We start from the raw sequence: 21,469 nt of genomic DNA on the forward strand, positions 1-21,469 counted from the left end.
ACAATGCACGTCCGCATGTATCCCGTACCACCCAACGTGCTCTAGAAGGTGTAAGTCAACTACCGTGGCCAGCAAGATCTCCGGATCTGTCCCCCATTGAGCATGTTTGGGACTGGATGAAGCGTCGTCTCACGCGGTCTGCACGTCCAGCACGAACGCTGGTCCAACTGAGGCGCCAGGTGGAAATGGCATGGCAAGCCGTTTCACAGGACTACATCCAGCATCTCTACGATCGTCTCCATGGGAGAATAGCAGCCTGCATTGCTGCGAAAGGTGGATATAGACTGTACTAGTGCCGACATTGTGCATGCTCTGTTGCCTGTGTCTATGTGCCTGTGGTTCTGTCAGTGTGATCATGTGATGTATCTGACCCCAGGAATGTGTCAATAAAGTTTCCCCTTCCTGGGACAATGAATTCACGGTGTTCTTATTTCAATTTCCAGGAGTGTACTTGTGTATCAATTTATGAAGTTCCTCGCAGTAAACGATGTATTGACACACAGTCAGCACGGATTCAAAAAATATCGTTCTTGCGAAACACAACTAGCTCTTTATACTCATTAAGTAATGAGTACTATCGACAGGGGACGTCAAATTGATTCCATATTTTTAGATTTCCTGAAGGCTTTCGACACCGTTCCTCACAAGCGTCTCCTAACCAAACTGCGTGCCTATGGAATATTACCTCAGTCGTGCGACTGGATTCGTGATTTCCTGTCAGATAGGTTATAGTTCGTAGTAATAGATGGACAGTCATCGAGTAAAACAAGAAATATCCGGCGTTCCCCAAGGAGGTGTTGTAGGCTCTCTATTGTTCCTTATCTATATTGTTTGCAGATGATGCTGTCATTTACCGTTTTGTGGAGTCATCAGATGATCAGAACGAATTGCAAAATGATTTAGATGAGATATCTGTATGGTGCGAAAAGTGGCAATTGACCCTGAATAAAGAAAAGTGTGAAGTTAATCGCATGAGTACTAAAAGAAATCCGTTAAGTTTCGATTTCGCGATAAGTCACACAAATCTGAAGGCTGTAAATTCAACTAAATACTTAGGGATTTCAATTACAAATAACCTAAATTGGAACGATCACATAGATAAAGTTGTGGGTAGAGCAAACCAAAGACTGCGATTCATTGGCAGAACACTTAGAAGGTGCAACAGATGTACTAAAGAGACTGCTTACACCACGCTTGTCCGCCCTATTCTGGAGTACTGTTGTGCGGTGTGGGATCCGCACCAGGTAGGACTGACGGATGACATCGAAAAAGTACAAAGAATGGCAGCTCGTTTTGTACCATCGCGGAATAGGGGAGGTAGTGCTACAGACATATACGTGAATTGGAGTGGCAATCATTAAAACAAAGGTGTTTTTCGTTGCGACGGGATCTTCTCATGAAATTTCAATCACCAGTTTCCTTCAATTGCGAAAAAATTCTGTTGGCACCCACCTGCATAGGGAGGAATGATCATCCCGATAAAATAAGAGAAGTCAGGGCTCGCACAGAAAAATTTAAGTGCTCGTTTTTTCCCGAGCGCCGTTCGTGAGTGGAACGGTAGAGAGACAGCTTGAAGGTGGTTTATTGAACCCTCTACCAAGCACATTATTGTGAATAGCAGAGTAATCACGTAGATGTAGATGTAGACGTATATATGAATTTTATTAAAAATATGCATCCTACACCCGGCCGAATGTTTTATTACAACATCGTTTTTATTTTCCCATCTTGACTGCAATACGTCAGCAGATGGATGAGCTGAACAGTGATCAAGGATTAGTAGAGCTGCTTATCTCAGCTTAAGTGAGCGTAGATGTTATCTCACGGATGGAAAACAAACTCTTCTTGAAACCCTGTGTTCCCTTGGAATTGGGAAAGCGCGCTGCAGTGCCCTGCTGGCCCAGAGGCCGCGCCCACGCTTCCACCTGCGGACCGCAGGACCTCTGGAAGTGACAAAGGACGATGCTGGCCACTCCGTCCCTTGATGTGACCGCAGGGACCTCAGCCCGCCAACCCGGCTTGTGTGTGACCTCTGGCGACGCCCGCATTGCCGGAACTCCGGCAGTGGCGTGGAGTGGGGTGGGCGTCGGAGAGACAGTGACCACCTAGGCGGGCCTCTTGGACAAATTAGTTCTTCAGCACATGAAACACGGCGTGGCAGGCCGTTCTGGAGCTACTGCCATCACAGGTACAAGCTGCTTCAGTAAACATTCATCCCATTTCATAGGACTATATCTTATACACGAAGGGAGAAAGAAATTTGAGGTGAACTTTACCTTACGCGTCGCGAGTAAAAGTTTAGTTTGGCCTCCGGTTCGTGAGGTTGGTAGTACAGAGCATCCTAGTGTAGCTAGCTATATCGCTCGCTAGCTCAGTCGATAACAGCCAAAAGTGCGTCGAGTCGAGGTGGTTAGTTAGTTTTATAAACCACAAATCATTAGTATCATTAATCGTAATGATGTGCAACGAGTAATTTCACATTCTTATTATACTTTAATATATAAATACCCTGACCATTTACAAGATACAGTTTCTTTTTTTAAACAGATTTGAATTAGTAGCTCCTATCCACCATATTTATTTTCATCATCATCAGACACTATAGGCAACGCCTTGTCACTATAGCCATTTTCTGTGCCTCTCGCCATCTCTACCATCTGGCTGTTGCTGCTGCAGTTCATTCTTCTGGTAGCAGTTCGTAATATGGGTGTTCTGGACCCGCTTCTTCACTTTTTTCCCAGGTTTTTTCTTTCCAAGATTTTTTATGAAGCTGTTGAGCCGAATTAGGTATCCAATGGACTTATCTTTTCTTCTTTGTATCATGTTACCCAATGTCCTTTTCCCTTTAATTTCTTTTAATATTTGTTCATTTGATTTCCTCTCATTCCAAAAAAATAAATAAAAAAAAGTGGTTCAAATGGCTCTGAGCACTATGGGACTTAACTTCCGAGGTCATCAGTCCCCTAGAACATAGAACTACTGAAACCTAAGAACATCACACGCATCCATGCCCGGGGCAGGATTCGAACCTGCGACCGTAGCGGTCGCGCGGTTCCAGATTGGAGCGCCTAGAACCGCTCGGCCTCTCTGGCCCGCCCTTTCATTCCAGGTTGATACTGTGGCCCTTCTCCATATACTCATCAATGCTGATTGCATTATTTCTTTTCTTGTTTCCCTCAGAGTCCAACCTTAATGTTACAAACAAGTCCTGTGATGAATTTCTTAACGTTTTTATATGAATATGGTTCTTTGTTAAAATTTGCTGTAATTTCTGAATGCTTGTTTAGTCGTTGCAATTCTTCTTTTCATTCGCATTTTATTTCCGACTTTCATGTTTACTCTTATTTGTCTGTCTGTTTTATCTACCGTGGCTATTTTCGTCTTATTAGCGTTTATCTTCAGTTCGTTTTTATCCAACGCGTCAGAGAAAATTTTAGTGTGTAATTAATGTACTTTTCAGAATCTACTAAGACTGTAAGGGACAGTCAAATTAAACGAGACACATGGAAAAAGTAAGTAAACTGTATATTACGAGGGTAAGTCAATTATTATCCGCAATTTGGTTATATAAAATTTTGTAGTACTGTCATTTTACGAAGGTAATCCCAAAAAGTAAGGTCTCCAATTTTTTTTATAAGTACAGAACTCTGTTTGTTTGGCTGTTGGTCACACTGTTATGAAAACTGCTTACACTCTGTCTGTAAACATGTGTACGCCGCGCTGAGGCGCTCAGTCTTGGATTGGCAGCCGTTCATAATGGAGCTCCCGTTGGATGTTATCGCCAAGTGCGAATTGCGGGCAGTTATTCGGTATTTGAACGCAAAGGGCACTGTGCCGATTGAAATCTATCGTCAATTAACGCAGGTGTATGGTGAGTCGTGAATGGATGTCAAAAACGTTCGTAAGTGGTGTAGAGAGTTTGCAGGTGGTCGGGCCGAAATTCACGACGAACAAAGGAGCGGGAGACTGTCAATTTCTGAGGCGACAGTGTTGAAGGTTGAGCAAAGCATGTGTGAAGATCGGCGGATCAGCCTGGAAGATCTCTGCCCGTTGGTTCCTGAGGTTTCCCGAAGCACCGCTCACAGAATTTTAACGGAAACATTGAACTACCGGAAGGTGTGCGCAATATGGGTGCCATGCATGCTAACTGAGGACCACATGCGGCAACGAGTTGATGCTTCCAGCGCATTTCTTCACCGCGTTGCCGACGAACATGACAACTTCCTAGACTCAATTGTCACGGGTGACGAAATCTGGGCATACCACTTTACACCTGAGACCAAGCAACAATCACGCCAGTTCATAACTTTCTGAACAGCATGGCGGCGAGCTGGTGTGACATGGGCATACACAAACTGCCACAGCGTATACAAAAATGCATCGACAGAAATGGTGATTATGTCGAAAAATAGCTAAATGTTCAATTTGTAAACGGATGTAAACCACTGTAGAAATAAACAGGACTATGTACATATAAAAAATAGGAGACCTTACTTTTGGGATTACCCTCGTATGTTGATGACGCATGCTTTGTTTATTTTTTGTTATATATTTTTGCGATTTTCAAGTTGTTAGGTTAGTTTCGTTATCGCTGCCGTGCTGTTAATCATAGCTGCTCCACTGTCTGTTTGCACCAAAGAAGAGCAGCGTTCAGTGATCCGTTTTTTGTGGTCGGAAGGCGTATCAGGGGCCGAAATTCATCGAAGACTTTCGCTGCAGTACGGGAACAGTGTTTTGCCACAACGGAGTGTCTACGAATGGATTGAAAAATTCCGAAATGGCACGATGAAGGAGCTGGACGACCGTTTACCGCCACGATTGAAGAAACCATTGAGCGTTCACGTAAAATGATTCTCTTAGACAGACGATTAACTGTTGACGAAGTGGCACATTGTCTGTAAATTAGCCACGGTTCTGCCTACGAAATCACCCACGGCAGACTTTGGTTTCATGAAGTTTATGCAAGATGGGTCCCAAAACAATACACTCAGTTGCATAAACAAACGCGCTTGGACATCTGCAAAAAACATTTGGATCGCTATGGTAACGAAGGGGACAACTTCTTAGACAGGATCTTTACTGGTGACGAAACATGGATCCATCATTACTAGCCGGAGAGTAAACGGCAGAGTATGGAATGGACACATCCAAATTCGCCGTGCAAGAAGAAGTTCATGACCCAACCGTACGCAGGAAAACTGATGCTTACGGTTTTTTGGGACGCACAAGGTCCAGTACTGGAACATTATGGGGAAAGGAGCACAACAATAAACAGTGTACGATACAGTGAGATGCTTACTGCCAGGCTAATGTTTGCAATTCGAAGCAAACGCGGGTTGCTGTCAAAAGGTGTTGTGTTGTTGCACGACAATGTCCGTCCGCATACTGCTGCCCACGCTGTTGAAACGCTCCAGGAAGTTAAATTTGAAGTAGTGGATCATTGTGTTGTTTGATCCACTCTCCGGCTAGTAATGATGGATCCATGTTTTGTCACCAGTAATGATCCTGTCTAAGAAGTTGTCCCCTTCGTTACCATAGCATTAAGGGGCCATCGATTTGCCTCTGATGAAGCAGTGAAAGAAGCGGTGCATTCCTGGCTCGCAGCTCAACCGAGAACCTACTTTTATGAGGGAATCAGGAAGCTTCTACAACGATGGACAAAATGTGCGTTGAAACGCAACGAGACTATGTCGAAAAATGATGTTCTTGTAAGTTTCCTATTTAATTAAAATAAAATTTTATAACTACTTTGTGGGTAATAATTCACTTACCCTCGTATTTCAAAAATAATAGCCATAATTTTTAATAAGTTTAGCCCACTGTGAGAACGGTCATTGTCTCCAGGAAAAAGTGTTTGCGTTGCCTACAGAACCATGATTTCACGCAGGTGTTGCACCTCATCGTTCGAAGCAAATCAACGGCCACAAATATATTTCTTCAGCGCTTCAAAAATTGCGTGGAGAGAAATGGTTCTGTCTACATCTACATCTATACTCTGCAAACCACCGTGACGCACATGGCAGAGGGTACGTCCCACTTATTAGGGTTTCTTCCTATTCCATTCACGTATGGAGCGTGGGAAGAATGATTGTTTGAATGCCTCTGTACGTTCAGTAATTATTCTAATTTTATCCTCACGGACTCTGTGTGAGCGATACGTAGGGAGTTGTAGTATATCCTTACAGTAATAATTTAAAGCCAGTTCTTGATACTTTGCTAGACTTTCTCGGAAGAGTTTATGTCTGTCTTCAAGATTCTGTCATTTCAGTTCCTTCAGCACCTCTGTTACACTCTCCCACGCATAAAGCAAACCTGTGACAATTCGTGCTGCCCTTCTATGTATACGTTCAATATCCCCTGTTAGTTTGGTTGGGTTGGGTTGTTTGGGGTGGAGACCAGACAGCGGGGTCATCGGTCTCATCGGAGTAGGGAAGGACGGGGAAGGAAGTCAGCCGTGCCCTTTCAAAGGAACCATCCCAGCATTTGCCTGGAGAATTTAGGGAAGTCACGGAAAACCTAAATCAGGATGGCCGGACGCGGGATTGAACCGTCATCCTCCCGAATGCGAGTCCAGTGTGCTAACCACTGTGCCACCTCGCTCGGTCCCTTGTTAGCTTAGCCCTGTCTGGTAAGGGTCCCACACACTTGAGCAATATTCTAAGATGGGTCGCACGAGTGATCTGCAAGCGATCTCTTTAGTAGGCTGACTGCGCTTCCCCAGTATTCTAACAATAAACGGAAGTCTACCATCAGCTTTACGTACAACTGAACGATTCTATTTCATATCCCTATAAAGTGTTATATGCATTTGTATGAGTTGGTCGATTCCAACAGTGGATGATTGATATTATAGTCATGGGACACTATTTTTTGTGAAGTGCACAATTTTACATTTCTGAACACTTAGAGTAAGTTTCCAATCTCAGCACCATGTTGAAGTCTTATCAAGACCTGATCGAATATTTATGAAGCTTCTCTCGGACAGTACTTCATTACAGATAAGTGCATCATCTGCAAAAAGCCTGGTTTTACTGTTAATATTGTCTGCAAGGTGTGGGGAAGCCCCGCAGCTACGGAAGGAGCCTGGCAGAGTGGAAAAGATGTGGTTGGCGTGCAAGCGGCAACTCGTCCTTTGTGACGGGTAAGGAGTCTGGGCTGAGCAGTGCTGTGGCTAACACCTCGCTAGCAGTAGCGGATAATTCTGTCTCATATTCGTGGAGTTTTGAGGTCAGAAAAGCTCAAGGGCAGTATTTATGGGCCTCGGATGTTGCGTTTGTGACTTAACATCTGAGGTCATCAGTCCCCTAGAACTTAGAACTACTTAAACCTAACTAGCCTAGGCCATTACACACATCCATGCCCGAGGCAGGATTCGAACCTGCGACCGTAACTGTCGCGTGGTTCCAGACTGAAGTGCCTAGAACCGCTCGACCACACCGGCCGGCTTTGCGTTTGGTGATACCATTATGATGGCATGGTTTTTGGCCCTATAAAAATGTAATTTCGACGCTAAGAAGATATGTAACAGAGCGAGGCCAACAGCATTGCTATGATTGAATCTCCGCCAGGTTGACAGCCACTGCAAATTGCACCATCAGTGCCACCAGTCTTCCACTAAAGTGTTTATATTTGGTACTCTGTAAATGGGCCAGGTATTTGTGAAATTTGGTTGATTTTAATAATAATCGTGGTGTTGCCAAAAACTCTATCTTACATTCGTGATTATCTCAAGTCACAAACCTGGACAGGTATCCTATCCTAGTGAATTTAATTCCGAATATCCTAATTTATTATGAGAAAGTGGTTGAACTTGAATTTAATTTTGTGTTGTCATTTGCACAGCCAAGTATACTTTTGAGTAGGTCAAAAGACTGCTTATGAAAGTACATTTGTTATTTAAAGAGTTATAGTTTGTTGTGCTTTACTTAATTAATAATTAATGATAAGAATACTTACCATTTCTCATACATACTTGTGTAGTTTTGTTAATGAGTATGGTTTTTCAAACCATGAAAGTTTAATGACCCTCATGTACTAGGCCAGTTAGGTAAGGTAGCAATGCAAAGGCTCCTTCAGAGCCAGTGTTGTTAGATTTGCATTCTGTTTAGTTGCTTCAAACCAAGTCTAAGAAAGAACTATTTACTGTGTTATCTATTCTAATACAAGTTGGTTAATGTACAGGCATAGAGACCCTGTACTAAGCAATGAAGTTATAGATTATGATCGTCAGCAGACCCCCTGGTTTAAATTCAGAATCATTTCAAGCTTTTCCCTGTTCAGTATTGCTAGTAGTTTCATGTGCGTCGGTAACTGTTTTTATGAACTGTTGCACCTACTTCATTTAAGGTACGTATTGTTGAGAGGAATATGTTACTGTTCACTACCTCATTGGCCATGCACATTTATGTGCAATGTTAGGTTACTGTGTTGTAGTATGAATAGATATAAGGAAAGAGTTTAGTGTGTGTCTGTGTGTGTGTGTGTGTGTGTGTGTGTGTGTGTGTGTGAAGGAAGGTTAGGTTAGCCTTAGCACTGCCTTATGCTTTATCATTTTGCTTGACACAAGAGTGACTAATTAGGCTGGCGACCAGCATTAATATGTAATATAACAACTTGCTTGTGTCTTTTGTGTTGGGAGAACGTCTGTTCCAGACCCACCGTTTACTGTTGTTTATACTGTGCTGAAGCGTTTCGCAAACGAATCCCAGCTTGATTGTTCTCTTTCCATTATGTTATCTCACGGTCAACTTTTCAAAAATTCCTCGCAGAGATATAACGTTAGCATCGATAGCCGTTTAAGGTGGTCGGTGATACCGTTACAACTGGAAACTAACGTGTTTCTTTCAGCATCTCTCTATCAATAGCACTACGCTTTGTTTTACACCTAGTATGCAGTAATCTCTGTTTCTACAGAAGTTTCTTTACAGTCTCTGTATACCACAGAAGTTCCCTCCCATTATGAAGTGTTCTGTTATGTACAGCCGGCCGCGGTGGTCGTGCGGTTCTAGCGCTGCAGTCCGGAACCGCGGGACTGCTACGGTCGCAGGTTCGAATCCTGCCTCGGGCATGGATGTGTGTGATGTCCTTAGGTTAGTTAGGTTTAAGTAGTTCTAAGTTCTAGGGGACTGATAACCTAAGATGTTAAGTCCCATAGTGCTCAGAGCCATTTTTCTGTTATGTACATATCTGTACATTACGTGGTCAACTATTCTTTTAAACGTGGCACGATTCGAACCTGCGACCGTAGCAGTCGCGCGGTTCCAGACTGTAGCACCTAGAACTGCTCGGCCACCCCGGCCGGCTTTAAACTTGAGCCAGAGTTTCTCTACATGCTCCTGACCTGTACTGAAAGTTTCAAGTTCCTCACTGAGATAAGATATTACTCATTTTTTATCTATTTGACGGAACATATATATCTTTCTGCTTGATTTATCTGTCCTTTGCACCTTGGTAATCATTGTTGTCACAACCGCGTCCTGGTCAGTGATACGAGTTTCGATGTCAGATCTATTTGTTGCCATTAGATCGTATGTATTTCAGGAATGAGTGGAGTTCTTAACTATCTGTTGTAGGTAGTTTTCAGAGAAGGCATTTAGTAATGTTTTACAGGATGTCTTATCACGCCCACCATTAACAAAATTGTAATTTTCGCAGTTAATTGGATGATTAAAGTCTCCACCAACGTTTACAGTATGATCGGGTAACTTAACGTACAAGTGAATTGAGGTTGTCTTTGATTTTTTCAGTTTCATCAGGAGATGAGTCGGGTGGGCGGCATAAGGATCCATTTATCATTTTATGCCGATTCCTGATACGGAGTCTTGTCCAAACACTCTCACAAATGCAACTTCAATTTCTTTCTCAGTGAATCAGAGTTTTTCGTCTACTGCGATAAGTACACCATCTCCATTCCCCATTTGCCTATTCTTTCGATATAAACTTAAATATTCCCCGATCTCACTGTTATCAATTTCAGGTTTTAACCAGCTTTCGGTACCTAGTATTATGTGAGCTTCACTGTTTTCATGAGCGCTTCAAACTCTGGCACTTTGTTACGAATGCTTCGGCAGTGTACCAATAAGATTTTAATAGTCTCACCTGTGGGAGGCATTTCTACCGATCTTACACTGATACGTCTGGGTTTCCTACAGCTATCGTTATCTGGATTGGACGGACAGTCGCCAAATCTAAAAAAACCTTGTGTGCACCCCACACACAGTCAGCTATCGGCGTAGCAGTCTCCGATGTGTAGGGGGACCATGAAGTTCTCAATCCTACGGCGTAAGACCAGGAAGTCTCAGCCTAGCCTGTCACAGAACTTTCAAAGTCTCTGTTTCAGTCCTTGTACTCGACTCAGAACCAAAGGGCCACGGTCAGTTCTGTGGACAACGATGCAAATTATGAGCTTCTTTGAAACTCCACATGCAAGGAGGGTCTTCTCAAGCTACTCTGCTACTCGCTGGATTGACGCAAGAATGACTTCGGACAGGCATCATTTGTTTCAACGTGCGCCACCATCTGCAGCTGGTTGCACCCTGTTCCCTCAATGGCTGCTGGAATAGCCTCTTCAACATGCTGAATGAGGCCCCAGGCTTACACACGGAGTGCACCTGGTGTTCTTTCCTGTACCTTGCTGCCATTTCCCAAAGGGGAACCATCATTCGCCGTACGTTTGAACTGCCGACGATTAATGGAGACTGGAGAATGCGTAAGATCTTCCCAGCGAAACTTCTTCAGCGTACTCGGATCAATCTGGGTCCACCTACATCTACATGTTGCCAGGAATATACTTTGTAGTCCTATTTGGAAGTTAGAAGTCGCCCCCGTGTTTCTATCATCATTCATCTAGGAGATACAGTCGTGTGAAGTTCTGTGAATGTTTTGAGATACCCTGTATATTGAAAACTATGCTAGAAGTAAAACAAATAGCTTTTTGGTACTTAACTTGATGTGTTTTCGGCATTACCAGAACTGAGCTTGATTTCCTAAAATTGATTTCACGTGGTTCTCTCATTTCATTTTGCTTTTTTCACCAATACATCTTCAAACCACGGTACAGTCTTAAGAAGTTTATCACTGATCTTATAACCTTACGTCATAGGAGAGAAGGATGCTGGGAACAGCGTCCTCGTCAACTACCTGATCATAGCTTAAGCTCAGACTTTGGAAAGTTATCTCAGGAAACTGGCCGTGATCTCCTCAAAGGTATGGTCTTATCTCGGCAATAAGTTGGCAATGTGCTACGGCACGAAACGCCGTCCTGAAATCTACGAAAGCCGAATCTGTTTGTTCCCCTGCGACTAATATTTGCGAAATAATTGTTTACAACAAAGCTAGCCATGTTACACTACATTTACACATCTGATACGGAATTCACATTTATGCGCCAGGGAAAGTGAACCACATTTCTCTACAGTTCCATACCCGAATAGCGCACGGGAAACACTAACACTTAAATCGGGTTGTACGAGCTTTAATTTCTTCTATTTTATGACTTTATCGTTTCTTTCTGTGTAAGTTGGCGTTAGTAAAATACTTTCGCATTCAAAGGAGAAAGTTGGTGATTTAAATTTCGGAGAAAGATCTCACCGTACCGAAAAACTCCTTTTATTTGAATCGTTGTCACCCCAAGCCGTGTTTCGTATATGTGACACTATCTCCCTTATTTGGCGATAACACAGAATGAATGTCCTTCACTGGACGTTGTCAGTCCCCTTTGTCGATCCCATCTGGCCCGATCATATATTGCGCAACAATATTCTAAAAGAGGACGGACGTGCATAGTGTAGGCAATCTCTTTAGTATACCTGGTGCACTGTCTAAGCGTTGTGCCAATAAACAAAGTCTTTGTTTAGCCTTTCCCACAATGCTTTCTGTGTGACAGTTTCGATTTTATTCGCTCGTAATTGTAATATATTTCAGCCTCTAGATTTGTGTGATTTATCGTGTAACCGAAATTTAGCGGATTTGATTAGGTGCTCACTTGGATGACTTCACACTTTTCATTAATTAGAGTCAATTGCCACTTTTAGAACCATAAAGACGCCTTTCCTAAATAATTTTGCAATACGTTTTGATCTTCTGGACGGTGAATCACAGCATCATCTGCAAACACTCTAAGAGGGCAACTCAGATTGTCTCCTAAATACATTACTCGCCATTAAAATTGCTACACCAACAAGAAATGCAGATGATAAGCGGGTATTCATTGGACAAATATATTATACTTGAACTGATATGTGATTACATTTTCACGCAATTTCGGTGTATAGATCCTGAGAAATCAATACCCAGAACAACCACCTCTGGCCGTAATAACGGCCTTGATACGCCTGGGCATTGAGTCAAACAGAGCTTGGGTGGCGTGTACAGGTACAGCTGCCTATACAGCTTCAACACGATACCACAGTTCACCAAGAGTAGTGACTGGCGTATTGTGACGAGCCAGTTGCTCGGCCACCATTGACCAGACGTTTTCAATTGGTGAGAGATCTGGAGAATGTGCTGGTCAGGGTAGCAGTCGAACATTTTCTGTATTCAGAAAGGCCCGTACAGGACCTGCAACATGTGGTCGGATAAGATACCTGTCATCTCCACTGCTAATGATACGAGGCCGTCCGGATCCAGCACGTCGTTCCGTATTACCCTCCTGAACCCACCGATTCGATATTCTGCTAACAGTCATTGGATCTCGACCAACGCGAGCAGCAATGTCGCGATGCGATAAACCACAATCGCGATAGGCCACAATCCGACCTTTATCAAAGTCGGAAACGTGATGGTACGCATTTCTCCTCCTTACACGAGGCATCACAACAACGTTTCACCATGCAACGCCGGTCAACTGCTGTTTGTGTATGAAAAATCGGCAGGAAACTTTCCTCATGTCAGCACGTTGTAGGGGTCGTCACCGGCGCCAATCTTGTGTGAATGTTCTGAAAAGCTAATCATTTGCATATCACATCATCTTCTTCCTGTCGTCTAAATTTTACGTCTGTAGCAAGTCATCTACGTGGTGTAGCAATTTTAATGGCCAGTAGTGTAGTTAATATAGTTTAGAAACAGCAGATGGCCTGTAACACTTCCTTGTGGAATACGAGATATCGCTTCCGTTTTACTCGATGACTTTCCGTCGATTACTACGAAACGTGTATTTTCTGACAGGAAATCATGAATGTAGTCGCGCAACTGAGACTATACTCCAGAGGTACGCAATTTTGTTAGAAATAGCCAGTGAGGAACCTAGAAATATGGAATCAACTTGAGGTCCTCTTTCGATACCACTCATTACTTCATGTAAACAGCTAGTTGTGTTCACATGAACGATAATTTCTGATTCCGTGCTGTCTGTCAAGAAATCAATTTTTGACGTAATTGGTTGGTTGGTTGGTTGATTTGGGGAGGGGAAGTCATCGGTCCCATCGGATTAGGGAAGGATGGGGAAAAATCGGCCGTGCCCTTTCAAAGGAACCGTCCTAACATTTAACTGAAGCGATTTAGGGAGATCACGGAAAACCAAAATCAGGCTGGATCGCGGATTTGAACCATCGTCCATCCGAACGCTAGTCCATTGTGCTAACTACTGCGCCACATCGCTCGGTCTGAGATAATTTATGATGATCGAACAAACTGTTGATGTTGTTGTGGTCTTCAGTCCTGAGACTGGTTTGATGCAGCTCTCCATGCTTCTCCATCATGTGCAAGCTTCTTCACCTCACAGTAACTACTGCAACATCCTTATGAATCTGCTTAGTGTATTCATCTCTTGGTCTCCCTCTACCATTTTTATCCTCCACGCTGCCTTCCAATGCTAAATTGGTGATCCCTTGATGTCTCAGAACATGACCTACCAACCGATCCCTTCTTCTAGTCAAGTTGTGCCACAATTTTCTCTTCTCCCTAATCCTATTCAATACCTCCTCATTAGTTATGTGATCTACCCATCTAATCTTCAGCTTTCTTCTGTAGCACCACATTTCAAAAGCCTCTATTCTCTTCTTCTCCAAACTATTTATTGTCCATGTTTCACTTCCATACATGGCTACACTCCATACAAATACTTTCAGAAACGACTTCCTGACACTTAAAACTATACTCGATGTTAACAAATTTCTCTTCTTCAGAAACGCTTACCTTGCCATTGCCAGTCTACATTTTACATCCTCTCTACTTCGACCATCATCAGTAATTTTTCTCCCCAAATAGCAAAACTCTTTTACTACTTTGTCTCATTTCCTAATCTAATTTCCTCAGCATCACCCGACTTAATTCGACTACATTCCATGATCCTTGTTTTGCTTTTGTTGATGTTCAAGACACTATCCATTCCGTTCAACTGCTCTTCCAAGTCCTTTGCTGTCTCTGACAGAATTACAATGTCATCGGCAAACCTCAAAGTTTTTATTTCTTCTCCATGGATTTTAATACCTACTCCGAATTTTTCTTTTGTTTCCTTCACTGCTTGCTCAATATACAGATTGAATAACATCGGGGATAGGCTACAACCCTGTCTCACTCCCTTCCCAACCACTGCTTCCCTTTCATGCCCCTCGACACTTATAACTGCCATCTGGTTTCCGTACAAATTGTAAATAGCCATTCGCTCCCTGTATTTTACCCCTGCCACCTTCAGAATTTGAAAGAGAGTATTACAATCAACATTGTCAAAAGCTTTCTCTAAGTCTACAAATGCTAGAAACGTAGGTTTGCCTTTCCTTAATCTAGCTTCTAAGATAAGTCGTAGGGTCAGTATTGCCTCACGTGTTTCAATATTTCTACGGAATCCAAACTGATCTTCCCCAAGGTCGGCTTCTACTAGTTTTTCCATTCGTCTGTAAAAAAATCGCGTTAGTATTTTGCAACCGTGACTTATTAAACTGATAGTTCGGCAATGTTCACATCTGTGAACACCTGCTTTCTTTGGGATTGAAATTATTATATTCTTCTTGAAGTCTGAGGGTATTTCGCCTGTCTCATATATCTTGCTCACCAGATGGTAGAGGTTTGTGAGGACTGGCTCTCCCAAGGCCGTCAGTAGTTCTAATGGAATGTTGTCTACTCCCGGGGCCTTGTTTCGACTCAGGTCTTTCAGTGCTCTGTCAAACTCTTCACGCAGTATCATATCTCCCATTTCATCTTCATCTACATCCTCCTCCATTTCCATAATATTGTCCTCAAGTACATCGCCATTGTATAGACCCTTTATATACTCCTTCTACCTTTCTGCTTTCCCTTCTTTGCTTAGAACTGGGTTTCCATCTGAGCTCTTGATATTCATACAAGTGGTTCTCTTTTCTCCAAAGGTCTCTTTAATTTTCCTGTAGGCAGTATCTATCTTACCCCTGGTGAGACAAGCCTCTACATCCTTACATTTGTCCTCTAGCCATCCCTGATTAGCCATTTTGCACTTCCTGTCGATATCATTTTTGTGACGTTTGTATTCCTTTTTGCCTGCTTCATTTACTGAATTTTTATATGTTCTCCTTTCATCAATTAAGTTCAATATTTCTTCTGTTACCCAAGGATTTCTAGCAGCCCTCGTCTTTTTACCTACTTGATCCTCTGCTGCCTTCACTACTTCATCCCTCGAAGCTAACACATTCTTCTTCTACTGTATTTCTTTCCTCCATTCCTGTCAATTGTTCTCTTATGCTCTCCTTGAAACTCTGTACAACCTCTGGTTCTTTCAGTTTATCCAGGTGCCATCGCCTTAAATTCCCACTTTTTTGCAGTTTCTTCATTTTTAATCTACAGGTCATAACCAATAGATTGTGGTCAGAGTCCACATCTGCCCCTGGAAATGTGTTACAATTTAAAACCTGGTTCCTAAATCTCTGTCTTACCATTATATAATCTATCTGAAACCTGTCAGTATCTCCAGGCTTCTTCAATGTATACAAACTTCTTTTATGATTCTTGAACCAAGTGTTAGCTATGATTAAGCTGTGTTCTGTGCAAAATTCTACCAGGCGGCTTCCTCTTTCATATCTTCCCCCAATCCATATTCACCTACTACGTTTCCTTCTCTCCCTTTTCCTACTCTCGAATTCCAGTCACCCATGACTATTAAATTTTCGTCTCCCTTCACTATCTGAATAATTTCTTTTATTTCATCATACATTTCTTCAATTTCTTCGTCATCTGCAGAGCTAGTTGGCATATAAACTTGTACTACTGTGGTAGGCGTGGGCTTCGTGTCTATCTTGGCCACAATAATGCGTTCACTATGTTGTTTGTAGTAGGTTACCCGCATTCCTATTTTCTTATTCATTATTAAACCTACTCCTGCATTACCCTTATTTGATTTTGTATTTATAACCCCGTATTCACCTGACCAGAAGTCTTGTTCCTCCTGCCACCGAACTTGACTAATTCCCACTATATCTAACTTTAAGCTATCCATTTCCCTTTTTAAATTTTCCAACCTACCAGCCCGATTAAAGGATCTGACATTCCACGCTCCGATCCGTAGAACGCCAGTTTTCTTTCTCCTGATAACGACGTCCTCTTGAGCAGTCCCCGCCCGGAGATCCGAATGGGGGACTATTTTACCTCCGGAATATTTTACCCAAGAGGACGCCATCATCATTTAACCATACAGTAAAGCTACATGCCCTCGGGAAAAATTACGGCCGTAGTTTCCCCTTGCTTTCAGCCGTTCGCAGTACCAGCACAGCAAGGCCGTTTTGGTTAGTGTTACAAGGCCAGATCAGTCAATCATCCAGACTGTTTTGCCCCTGCAACTACTGAAAAGGCTGCTGCCCCTCTTCAGGAACCACACGTTTGTCTGGCCTCTCAACAGATACCCCTCCGTTGTGGTTGCACCTACGGTACGGCTATCTGTATCGCTGAGGCACGCAATCCTCCCCACCAACGGCAAGGTCCATGGTTCATGGGGGGCGGGGGGGGGGGGGGGGGTCGAACAAATTATATGCCCTAAAATCCTACTAGAAATGGATTATATGTTCTAAAATCCTACTAGAAATGGATGTCAGTGATATGGGTCACTAATTCAGCTAATTACTGCTTTTCCCTCCTGCTCGACGATTGTCGCCTTACCATGGCGAGGAGGTTCGTGCACTCTGGTGTGACACAGAGGAAGACCAAGCTCCTATCAGAGCCACCCTAGCCAGACAGGACTTTTGGGCAGGAGGCAGACGAAAAGCAGTCCACAATGTGAGGGGTCACGGGGCGATGGGCTCTTAAGCGTAGGGAAGCCGACCCTCCTAGAGGTGACAATTTCGATTAGACACAGGGAAGGACACCTTACAAAACCTGGAGACGTGGATCTCTAGGCGCTTCAATATAAGAAGAGGCAACCCCTAAAGGAATACAGGTGTGCTGGGACACCTAAAGCTGGCAGCCCGACCACCTGGCAACCCTGGCTACTGATCGGTGTCTTGTAACGGAGGAATTACAACATTACTCACAAAAATCAATTAGAAAACCGGACTGATCTTTTGATAACGACCAAAGCGAGGAAAAGGGTTAAGAATAAAGGGAATGGGACAAATGTTGAAAATAGCCACATGGACTGTTAGAGGAATGAACTACTAACAAACGAATTAAACACTGCAAAAATTGATATCGCTGTAGTATCAGAAACAGTGAAGAATCTACAAGCCTCTAAAGAAATTAATGGTTTTATTATAACATACAGCGCAGAAAGTAGAAATGAGCGGGCAAGAGCTAGAGTTGCAGTTATAATCAATAGTTCCCATAGAAAATGGTTGACATCACATACGTTCGTAAACTAAAAATTGATACATTTTAGGTTAGAGATATTGGGGAAGTTCGTGAATATAATTGATGTACATGCGCCAGGGGAAGGAAAAAGGAGAAACGCATGCTGTCTAAGAATGCATGCAGACGTAGAGATTTCAGTGCGAGGGTAAGTAAATGTACCATTAGAGGAATAGTGGGGCTGCAAACTTACCCCCGCTTGAACTAGTCGACATTAAAGCTTTCTTTTCTTTATTCTGTTATTGCTAAAGCCGATATACTACCAATTACTCGCTATTGTTTTATGTTATTTATTCTATGGGTATCAGAGAAGTTTGTATGGTATTTTACCTTCTTCATACTTCGTTCCTTTTGTCTTGGAAAGCCACAATAGGGATCCTCTTGTAGTGTAAAATAATTTTATATGGCCAAATAAATTAACTCAGACTCATTGTATTAACTTCTATATTCACAAAATAAATAGTTGTGCAACGGATAACGCTCCTTGCGACAGTGGCATACCATGCAATCAGACCAAAGGGTGGTGGGAGGGAGGGAGGGAGGGAGGGGGAGAGAGTTTTTGCGTTATGGTCGACATTTAACTGACTTTCCTTATGTACTCTTATTCCTATCTGCGATCATTTAGTTTTTTCCTTAATAATTTTTAACTATTTTATTATTCTTCATTTCTATTATCGGACATGAGAGGGCGGAAGTTTCTCAGTTGTGAAAACTACTACTGTGAATTCAAGAAAGGATTTAACACATTTAAGAAAATAGTTTGGACTCAAATTTTATACAAATATCCAACATAATAGCTTGTTAATTTCCAATCAGCGCATTGACTGGTGCAAAATGTTCAAATGTGTGTGAATTTCTAAGGGACCAAACTGCTAAGGTCATCGGTCCCTATACTTACACACTACTTAAACTAACTTCAACTAATTTACGCTAAAGACAGCACACACACACACACACACACACACACACACACACACACACACACACACACACACACACACACACATGCCCGAGGGACGTCTCTAACCTCCGACTGGTGTGGCCATTGATTGGTCTCGTAAACTAAATTTAATTGTACCACACTGTTGAGATGCAGTAGATAGGAACGGCAGCAAAATGACAAAAATTCTGTCGGAATTCGTCACACATTATCATCCAGAGCTGTGTTTACATTACGCACTATCGTTTAAACATCAAACGAGAGGCCAAACAAATGGCACGACCTGATGCCTGCACTGTGGCTCTCAACAGTTTCTTTAAAAAACGATGGAAGTTAATTTATGTTAATTATTCAAATGCTGAACAGAAACCTACCTATCGTGGCTTATGATCTTTAGAATGTACCATGTGCATCTCATAACTAAACCCCAACTTTAATGAAAAAACAATCAAATTTACTCAGCATTTGTATTTATTTCGTAATGCTGACTACAAATACAACCACTAAAGTAAACCGTAATTTATGAAAAAAATCTGAAATGCACAAAAATGTATCACTTTGTGTGAAGTATAGTTTCTATTTCCACTTAATTTGGCAAGATCTAAGCCTTTATTCTCCCCACTACGTTAGCCAGAACACGCATAGCCAAGCACATGTTACCAAACCCAATCACAAAGAAAATCTATCTAAAAACACACAAAATATTCAAAATCACTTTCATTGCGCATCCACTTCATGATACAAATTACGTAATAGCCAAGAAGCATTTTGATGAGCACTAACTACAGTGAACTGCGCCTACCACACTTAGTGCGAAATGTACAAGTCATCGCTCTACGAAGAGAACTACCTCTTCGCCCAAATAAAATTTATTGAAAATTATTCCACGTGACTCTGAGCTCAGCTAAGCACTTAATATAGAAGATGATTCAACTTTATCTCAGACAATACCGAAGTTCAATGTTCGTTAGTCACGCGCTGCGGATCGTTGGACAACACCACAGTAGAAAGAAAATTGCGAAGATATGAAAATTTACCCTGAATCGCTAATTTGCCAAAGTTTCCACACATTTACATATTTGAAGTCGGTAACTAAATTATAATTTCCACATTATACGCCACTGACAAAAATATTGATTAATTCTGATAAAAACCCCATATAATCATGTATCAGAATGACACGTTTTATTCCCGCTTTTACTTATTGAACATTCAGCTTAACTTTGCCCACACACAAAGATGCCAGGTTGAGGGACTGTACCACATTAAATTACCAAGTCGTAACTAGCTAACCGATCAAAATTATGAAAGTTATACCATCTTCTCATACTTCCATTTCAACGTTGACTTTAATCAACACGTTTCTATCCTGATCGACCTTGATGTAGCTCGCTTTTGCTACAGCGTTGTCTTACCAAAACGACATCTGGCGTGCAGGCGACTCCACACGTTGGCTCCCGGCAACAGAGTGACGAAGAAAGCCACCTGGCCTAAGATACCCCTTGTTCAAAAACTGAGAGCGGAGGACAGCCCTCATTGGCTGGTCGTCCTAACTCCCTCCACACTGTCGAACAGCCCGAAGCCTCTGCTTGCATCTTTGCTCAGTCTTGTTTTACACACTATCTTTGCAAAACATCACCTTCTACACATCTTTGGTTAGTCGTCTGCTGGTCGTCTGCACACATACATTCAGTCGTATAGCTGCCAGGAAAGGGAGGACAGAAAGAAGGAATTGTGACAAAAGAAATAAAATAAAACACTATTTGCAGAAAAGTACTCCTTCTACTGCCCACGGTGTCATGAACTATTCCTTTGTAGCTTGCCATTTTTCTACCAGAATTATTAGCATACAAAAGTGCTTGCAAATATTTAATTGGAGCGTACTTCAAGTTAGGCTTCAGGGCCACATGGAAAACATGCTAAAAACCATGAAGGTATTCATATATTTACGTGGAGTGCAAGGGGTACTAGATCTATGGATTAGATTAGATTAGATTTGATTATTACTTGTTCCATAGATCATGAATACGACACTTGGTAATGATGTGGAACGTGTCAGGTTAATAAAAGGTGTGTATACAAGATATTATATTACACAAAATATTACATGACACTTAATATTTTTAATTTTTTTTTTGGGTTGGGGAAATTACCCACTTACTATATCCTAAAATTCATCTAATGAGTAGAAGGAGTTGCCATTAAGAAATTCTTTTAATTTCCTTTTAAATGCTATATGGCTATCTGTCAGACTTTTGATGCTATTAGGTAAGTGACCAAAGGCTTTTGTGGCAGTATAATTTACCCCCTTCCGAGCCAAAGTTAGATTTAACCTTGAGTAGTGAAGATCATCCTTTCTCCTAGTGTTTTAGCCACGTACACTGCTATTACTTTTGAATTCGTTCGGATGGATTGTTAATAACAAATTTCATAAGTGAATATATGTATTGTGAGGCTACTGTGAAAATCTCTAGATATTTTAATAAGTGTCTGCAGGATGATCTTGGATGAGCTCTAGCAATTATTCTGATTTCACGCTTTTGTGCAATGAATACTCTTTTCTCAATGATGAGTTATCGCAGAATATGATGCCATACGAAAGCAGAGAATGAAAATTGGCGTGGTAAGCAAATTTACTGAGATGTATATAGCCAAAATTTGCAATAGCAATAGCATAAGAGCTGAATTCAAACGTTTCAGCAGATCCTCAGTGTGTTTTTTCCAGTTCAACCCCTCATCAATGCATACACCTAGAAATTTTGAATATTCTACCTTAGCTACCGATTT

This window comes from Schistocerca serialis, chromosome 8, assembly GCF_023864345.2.
Source record: "Schistocerca serialis cubense isolate TAMUIC-IGC-003099 chromosome 8, iqSchSeri2.2, whole genome shotgun sequence".
Taxonomy (NCBI): domain Eukaryota; kingdom Metazoa; phylum Arthropoda; class Insecta; order Orthoptera; family Acrididae; genus Schistocerca; species Schistocerca serialis.